Source organism: Bactrocera tryoni, unplaced genomic scaffold, assembly GCF_016617805.1.
Source record: "Bactrocera tryoni isolate S06 unplaced genomic scaffold, CSIRO_BtryS06_freeze2 scaffold_25, whole genome shotgun sequence".
In the NCBI taxonomy this organism is placed as follows: Eukaryota; Metazoa; Arthropoda; class Insecta; order Diptera; family Tephritidae; genus Bactrocera; species Bactrocera tryoni.
In genome coordinates, this window is record NW_024395977.1 from 4,742,524 (window position 1) to 4,751,920 (window position 9,397).

The following is a 9,397-nucleotide window of genomic DNA, read 5'->3' on the forward strand; positions in this document are numbered from 1 at the left end:
TCTCATCTAATATCTCTTCGTGATCTAATTCCAATTTCTTGGATTTTCTGGTTGTCATTATAATTCTGTATATTTCAGTTAGGGTTGAATGAAGTCGTTCTACTGGAGAGTTGCTACTGGATTGTTGAAATGATGTGAAGTGAAGTATAATTTCATATTGTCTACAAAAATCTTTAAAAATGTTAGATGTAAATTCGGTACCCTGATCACAAACAATTTTCTTAGGTATTCCCGCAAGGTTCATAAATGTTTTAAAAGCTTTAAGCACACAAACGATTGTTCTTGATGGTAATGTATAGCCTGTCGCATATTTAGAAAATGTATCGATGATGGTCAAAATACATTTACTATTTATAGTATATATGTCAATGTGCAAAATTTGAAGAGGTTCGTTTGGTGTTTCTGTACCTTGGAATTCTAATTTTGGTGGATGTCTGTCATATTTAAGTGTATTGCAAATTTCACAATTATTTAAAGTTTTGTTTATTATAGATTGCATAAGGGGAAAATAATATTGTCTCTTTAAGTATTCATAAATTTCGGTAATTCCTCTATGGTTCCTATTTTCATGACAGGTACGAATTAGTTCAACTTGCTTATCATTGTCAGTTACATCTGATAGGATTTTAGTGCATCGGACAATACGAAATTGTTTTCCATTTAAAAAGTATTTTGAGTATATCAGTTGAATAGTTCTGAAGGTTGGTTCATCGGAAAAAATGGCAGTTAGTTTACCTGAGGGTATCATTTTTTTGAAAATCTGAATTATTGTGTCTTGAGAAAATTCTTTTTCTCTTATAGTTCTACGTTGTTTGTTTCTAAAGATGGTTTCAACAGTCATACTGGGTTTTTTGTCAGATCTTTCTAATAAAAGGTGCAAGTTGAATTCATTTAAAGGTTTTTCTGAGATTGGTATGCCATCCATCACATTTTCTTTACATGAATGTATTGCAGACAGTTCTTCCGAATCACATAAATTTATATCAGCGGTTTTATCATGGTCTAGGTTTCTGTGTCACAGTGCGTAAGCCGAGTATTTGAAATTGTGTATATCTGAATCGTCAGAATCTAGAATGGCGTCAAGAGCCGCTTGGAGGCGAGTCCAAAAATTTATAAGGTTTTGGCTTTTTATTTCTAATAACGATTCAGAGTTCTCATGAATCGGTGAAGAGGCAAGTCTAGTGCAGTATCGTAATATACTGTCACTTTGTGAAATAAATTTAATAGCCTGTTTTGAGCGTGTAGCTCCTGCAGGTTTATTTTGATTTTTTTCGTTGTTAACCATTTTTGTTATATTATAAAAATATTTATATTTCTTATTTTATATATTTATATATATCTATAAAGTATTTGTCAAAATTAATTAAATTTTTCTCAGTGTAAACTGATTTGTAGTATCTAATCGAAGCGATATAGTGTAACAAATTGTATATTCTTTTAAATAAATAAGAGTTTTTTCAGATTATATCAGTACAAACGTATATTTTATTAATATCGTTTTGTATATATGTATGTACTTGCATTGGTATTATTTTTATTTATATTTTACTTTGAATCGTTAATTACTATTAAACCGCGTTTTTTGTACATTTAAATATTTGATGTCCGAAATTTTGTATTTAGGTACACCCTAATACTCGGACTTGTATATACATACATATGTATGTATGTACTTATGCTTTGTGCGATTGAGAGCTCGTTGAAGAGATCAATGCGCTTTGCTTGTGCTAATGTACAGGTATATGATCAAAGAATATGCTGTAATGTTTTATGTAATTCTGTTTGCTTTTGTCATACTCTCGCAACAATGCTGCTAAGGAGAGTATTATAGTTTTGTTCACATAACGGTTGTTTGTAAGTCCTAAAACTAAAAGAGTCAGATATAGGGTTATATATACCAAAGTGATCAGGTGACGAGTAGAGTCGAAACTGAATGTCTCCGTCTGTCCGTCCGTCCGTCTGTCCGTCCGTCCGTCCGTCCGTGCAAGCTGTAACTTGAGTAAAATTCGAGATATCATGATGAAACTTGGTACACGTATTCCTTGGCTCCATAAGAAGGTTAAGTTCGAAGATGGGCAAAATCGGCCCACTGCCACGCCCACAAAATGGCGGAAACCGAAAACCTATAAAGTGTCATAACTAAGCCATAAATAAAGATATTAAAGTGAAATTTTGCACAAAGGATCGCATTAGGGAAGGAAAAATTTGAACGTAATTTTGTTGGAAAAGTGGGCGTGGCCCCGCCACCTACTAAGTTTTTTGTATATATCTCGGAAACTGCTATAGCTTTGTCAACCAAACTCTACAGAGTCGTTTTCTTAAGATATTTCCATATACAGTTCAAAAATGGAAGAAATCGGATAATAACCACGCCCACCTCCCATACAAAGGTTATGTTGAAAATCAATAAAAGTGCCTTAACCGACTAACAAAAAATGTCAGAAACACTAAATTTTTCGGAAGAAATGGCAGAAGGAACTTGCACCCAGGCTTTCTTTAAAAATTGAAAATTGGCGTGGCGTCGCCCCCTTATGGACCAAAAATCATATCTCAGGAACTACTATACCGATTTCAATGAAATTCGGTATATAATAGTTTCTTAACACCCTGATGACACGTACGAAATATGGGTGAAATCGGTTCACAACCACGCCTTCTTCCAATATAACGCTATTTTGAATTCCATTTGATGCCTTTTCTGTATAATATATATGTACATTAGGAACCAATGATGTTAGCGGAATAAAACTTTACACAAATACGGTATATGAAAAATATGTAAATGACGTATAATAAAATCTCGATTATCACTTTATCATGCGAGAGTATAAAATGTTCGGTGACACCCGAACTTAGCCCTTCCTTACTTGTTTTAGCAATATATTTACACGACGAAAAGAGCGCGATATCGAATTCGGTAAAACAGATGTTTTCCGTATGCACTATTATATATAAATACGTGTAATATACCTGCACTCGGTAAATATGCATAGGTATGTCGGTTTTGTTGTTTTATATTTTTTTTGTGTTACTTTTTATATTGTAATTTTGTAATTTGAATGGTTGCCTTTGCTTATTTTGTTATATGCATCTGACATGCTGCTTTATTAAGCAGAAGGGACATTGCCGAAAATTTTTCGCAAGTAAATGCTTGTAGAAATATATTTATTTTATATATGTAGGCATTTTGATTTTTTTTTCGGAAACGTAGGTTATTACCGTTTGGTACCAGTTTTGTTATATTACCCAAACGGATTTTTTAATACAGGTTATATGCATTATTATATAAAACTGTGATTTTAGGAATACATATGTATGTGCATATGTGCTTAAGATACAATAATAATAAATGGAATCGACACGACTCACTTTATCTTCCCGAAGGGGCTTTTTTTGGGAGCTAATATTTGTATATACATGTGTACGAATGTACATATGTATGAGATTTTATTGCCAATTCCTTGTATCTCTCTTCTTCTATAGTCTTCCAGCAGTCTGGCTTCAGAGAACGTCTTCTATTTATTCTTCTCTGCTGGCTTCTTGTGTGAGTTGTTTGTTTGTATGTAAATATACTTGTATTTGTTTTAGTTGTTCGCGCCCGTTTGTTTCGTTTTAGCTAATTGTTTTGATTTTCGCGCCCGATTGTGTGGATTATTTTTGTTTTTTGGAACAGTTTACTTGTTGCACTCTGTTTCTCTCCACTCTGTTCACATTTTTATTTTTGTGACCTCACTAATATATATGTATATTACATACATATGTGTGTATATATGGATATTTATGATTTTATGTTCTTTATATATGTAAGTAAGCACAAACATATGGTTTCGTTCTGTTTTTTTTTTTTTGTGTCACTGCACTTTGTTTTGTTTGGGTCAGTGCATTATGTTCCCGCACTTTATTTTGGTTTTTTGTTTGTTTGTTGTATTTCCCCGTACTGCACTGAATTTTGTTTTGTGTTTTTTTTTTTTGCATATTTTTTAGTTTTAGTTTGTTAAATCCATTTTTGTTGTTTTTTGACGCGCACGTTTTATACTGGAACTTTTTATTTTGGAAATTGTTTGTTTATATATATATTTTTTCTCCAATATTTATGTATCTGTTTGTTTAAATTCTGCCACCGCACCATATATGTATGTATGTATGTAAAAACGTTTCTTTTTTTTTTTATAAAATTTTGTACGAGTAGAAACCAATAGTGCCTTTACTTTTATATTTTTCAATACAATATCCTTTAATTAAAAATATGAATTTTGCCACGTCACATTTAACAATAAAAATGTATGATAAGTATAAAGTTGGTTGTTGAATGATGAATGCTGGATTGATCCGATTTAGTATACGAGTATGTACATACATATGTACATATATGATGTATAAGCGAGTTAACTGCAGCGCGCGGGTTGGGTGTCGAAACAACGAAAATTTGTGCTTACGCGGCGCAGTGTAGAGTCGAATCGGTGTATAGCGAATGTTGAAGTGATGATGGGCGAACTGCAGCTGGCGAATGTTGACGTGCGAAAATGTGTGTGTCGAATGTTGATGCGTGGCTTGTGAAGATCGAATTGTCAGTTCCATCCCGTTGTCCATCCTTTTTGTAGAGTGGGAACAGGTGTTGTGAGTTGTGTTGGTGTGGTGAATTGCGCTGTTGCATTAGGATGCGCCAGTTTTACCGAGTAGAGGGGGTGGATCCTTAACTCATTTAAACACTGCTCAATGCATCTGCGTTACTGTTCAATTTTCCTTTTTTTGTATACGATCTCGTAGTCATACTCTTCCAACTTCAGGCGCTATCTCACCAATTTCGAATTGGGCTCCTTGAGACTCATTAGCCATGTAAGTGGTCTGTGGTCAATAATTATTTGAAATTTACGACCGAAGGGATATGGGCGGAAATATTTGGTTGCCCACACTATGGCTAAAAGCTCTTTCTCAATAGTGGAATAGTTAATCTCACTCTCAGAAAGAGTCCTACTTGCGTAGCAAATAGGTTTGTCACTACCTATGTGACCTTGAGAAAGGACTGCTCCAAGCGCAATGTTACTTGCGTCTGTTGTGAGTAAAAATGGCTTTGTGAAATCAGGGTATTGCAGTATTGGATCGTTCATTATAATGTTCTTGCATGTTTCGAAAGCTTCTAGATATCTGGCGTTTAATGTTATGCTTATGACCTTTTTTAAGCATTCTATCATTGGTTTTTCAAGTCTTGCCAGGTTCGGGATAAACTTCCTATAATAACTAAGTAGGCCTATGAACGATTTTATTTCACGATTAGTTCGTGGTATTGGAAATTTCTGGATGGCTTCTATTTTTGTCGGATCCGGTTTTATGCCTTCCGTCGTGACTACATGTCCTAAAAAAGCAATTTCTTTTCGCATAAACTCTGATTTGTCCATCTGGACCTTAAAATTTGAACATCTTAACTTTAGAAAGACTTTTTCTAAATTCTCAATATGTTCTTGTAAGGACGTCGAAAATATAATAATGTCTTCTAAATACACTAGACAGATTTTTCCAACTAAATCATTTAGGACATTATCCATGACCCTCTGGAAAGTTGAGTGTGCGTTCTTTAAGCCAAAAGGCATTCTTACGTATTCGTAGTGACCCCCTTCCACAGTAAAGGCTGTTTTTGATATGTCCCGTGGATCCATTTCAATTTTATGGAAGCCGCTTGCTAAGTCCAAAGTCGAAAAGTAAAGGCATTTGCCCAGTTTATCCAAGATCTCAGATATGTTCGGGAGTGGGTACCTGTCCGAGATGGTTTTCTCGTTCACCGTCCTATAGTCAATGACCAGTCTCCATTTCGTTTTCCCCGATGCGTCCTTCTTTTTTGGAACAATCCATACTGGAAAGCTCCATGGGGAAAAGCTCGGCTTAATAATCCCTTGCTCCAACATCTCTGATATCTGTCTTCGAACTTCCTCTTTGTGAGCGAAAGGATACCTGTAAGACCTAGTATGAATAGGAATATCGTCCGTCGTCCTAATTCTGTGTTTTATTTCATTTGCAAACGTCAACTTTTCATCCTCTCTATAAAAGATATCACTATATTTAGTACATAGTTTCAAAAGTTTATGCTTTTCTTCGCCATTCAGATGTTCCATTCGGAGTAAGTCAGATAAATTTGCAATTCTTTCACTGTTTGATTTGCAATGCATATCAAAGTTATTAAGTTCGTCGAAGTTTTCTGAATCATACGGACTTGTTTTCAGGGGTTGCTATAAGAAAATTGTTTGGTCATTCCCCGTGGGATTAACTACTTCCATTGTACTAAACCAGTCTTTCGCAAAATATATGCCTGGAGAAATAATTAAGCCGTTGTCCAAAGTTATTGTATTGTATCAACTGGCAGTTTTACGATTTGTTTCGAATTTGCCTCTATTGTGAATTTATCAGAGGAAAAATTTGGTTTCATTTTAAGAGGTATTGTAATATTATTTGTAATTAGTATTTTATTTTCAAGATCAATTTAATCATGGAATTTAAAAACTAAGAATGTAAGAGTTCCTGTTTTCCTAATTTCTTTGAAAATAGGTAATGTCACTTGCTTGTCAATTATGTATTTATGTAAGATGGTAGATATAGTTACTGGAATACATTTCTTGATATCTAAGGGATTTATAAATTCCGGGTTTATAAATGAAGAAGAAGCCCCGGTATCTATTAGGAATCTTAATTGTCTGCCAAATGGAGAGCTTATACTGACATAGGGTAAAATACTACCATGTTTATTGCAGTCTATATAACGTGTTTGTTTCTTGAGGCTAACTGTAAAAAATCCTGATTATCGTCAATATTGTAATTTTCATATTGGTCCAGGTTTATCTTGTTAGCGTGGTCAAGACATGGGACAGAGCTTTCATTTCGAAGACTTCTAAATTCGTTAATATTATTCATTTCATTCCTATTTGTTATCCTACTAAATTGAGTGCTTGGGCTAGTTTTAAATTTGTTTGTGCCCTTTTCAAATTTTGAAAATCCACTACCGGTATCCATAGGTTCTGGTGGAGGCTGTAATTGCCTTCAATTTGTTTGTCTCGAAAAATTATCGAAGCGTTGGCTGGGTTTAAAATTTGAAAAATTCTCGCGATGTACTTGGGAATTTTGGAGTAACAAATTACGATTCTGATTGTTTGAATTTGGCTCAAAATTATTGTTATTAAGGTAAGGTCTGGTTGAAAAATTATAATATCTTTTAGGTTGGTAATAATTTTCTTGTCTTGGTGCATTATTTACAAAATTTTGTGGATATTTAGGATATGGATTATATTGATAATTTGGTCTCCATTGAGGATATTTGGGTTTATTCAAATTGGACCTAATATAATGAATATTCTGGTCTCTGATGCAGTAGTCAAGGGCAATCGGCAATGATTCTGGTCTCATTGCTCTAATCGTAGATCCCATAGGTTCCCAGGTCCCACAGGTTTCAGAAAATAAATTTCTCTTTGCATTCATTATATTAGTGTCGGACTCATGGATAGATAAATTATTAGACAAGGCTGATTGGATTTCCATTATTTCGCTGTAATATTTTTCGATCGGTTTGCCGTATTGTTTTAAACAATGAAGATCTCTAATTAGGGATGTTTCTGTCCTTTTATCTGAATAATGCGATATCAAGTTTCCTCTGATCTCATCCCAATTGAGGGATGTGCCATACATGTTTAAGACTTCGTTGGCTTGACCATCTATTTTATTTCTTATGGCCCTCAAGAGGATTAGTCCATGAAAAGTGTATCTGCTCCACTAATGTGAAGGAGTATTTCTTCCACAATACTAATGAATTCGTGGAGCAATCTTGGATTACCATCAAATTTGGGTAGGTCCTTGATTGCATCTGGAATTCTAAGTGACTTAAAAATGTCGATATTATTCATGTTGTTACTATTAGTTGTCGTTTGAGTCCCTGATATAAGTACTTGGAACTTCTGTATTTGAAAGCTTATTGAAATTTAATGTACTGTCCTCGGATATAACGGGTAGGCTTCTTGACTTAAAAATCTTAAAACTTTTAGGATATGGAAAATATCTAGATTTACTACTCATCAAAAATAATTTGTTTTATTTACGTAAGATAATTTGGTTCCGATTGATAGGAATTTGGAATCAAATAATGCCTACTCATAAATAATATGTAATTAATTTTTATTTAACTTTTTCTACTTTTCCACTTCTTCCTTTTCCTTTTTAATTTTATTGATTTTGGCAATGAATGTTATATTTTCTTTTAAATTGTAAAGATTATATATATATACATATATATGTACAATATATATAAAAATTTTTTGTTTTTTTAATGATCCTTCCTGTCTTTCTTTTGAATTAACATATTTTTATTTAAAATTTTTCTAATTTCTTCTACTTTCACAATATATTTATGTACATACGAGTATGTTAACTATTCTTAAAATTTTTTTTTTTTGATCTTTCCAATCTTTCTTTTGAATTAATATAATTAATAATTTCATCTACTTCCGCAATGTACATATGTTAACTTTTCTTCGAATTTGTTTTTTTATTTATTTTTATTATTTTCATTATTTTATTAATTTTTTTTTTGATCTTTCCAATCTTTGTTTTGAATTAATATATTCTTATTCCAGATTTTCTAATTATACTTCGCAATATATTTATCGCAATATATTTATGTACATATGTTAACTTTTCTTCAAAAAATTTTTTTATTTTTATTATTATTATTTTTTTTTATTTTATATATATATGTAATTCAAAAACCGCTCATTTACTTACAGAGCCCCTATGAGAATGGTATGCATGAGGGGTGTAGGTCCTTTTTTCCAACGGTTCACTTATCTCCTTGTGGCCTTATATCAATGTGCTCTTGGTATTTGTTTTCCGTCCTATATTCCCTCGGATTTAGAACAAGCGGCCCCTTATGTGGTCCAAGGATTCACAAAGTTTTATTTCGTTAGCACTCTTAGTTTCGACTCGAACTTTTCGACTGCGCCAGTTATGTTGCTCAAACTTTCTTCCGTTCAAATAAAACACCATTAAACACCTTATTCCTTCGAAGGTTACACCAATAATGATTTTTTTTTTTCAAACCAATTCCACACGAAGTCAAGCAAATAAAATAAATTTGATGAGTCAGTAAAATTAAAACAATAATAATTGCACAAAAGTTGATAACAGGAAGTAAGTATTAATTACAATTTTTGCAATGTTTTAAATAATAAAACAAATTTAATGACATGTTCTTATTATTCCATTGATGTTTTATGAAGTCAAGCAAGTAAAATAAATTTGATGAGTCAGTAAAAATTAAAACAACAATAATTGCACAAAAGTTGATAACAGGAAGTAAGTAATAATTACAGTTGTTGCAATGCCTCAAATAATAAAATAAATTTAATGATATGTTCTTATTATT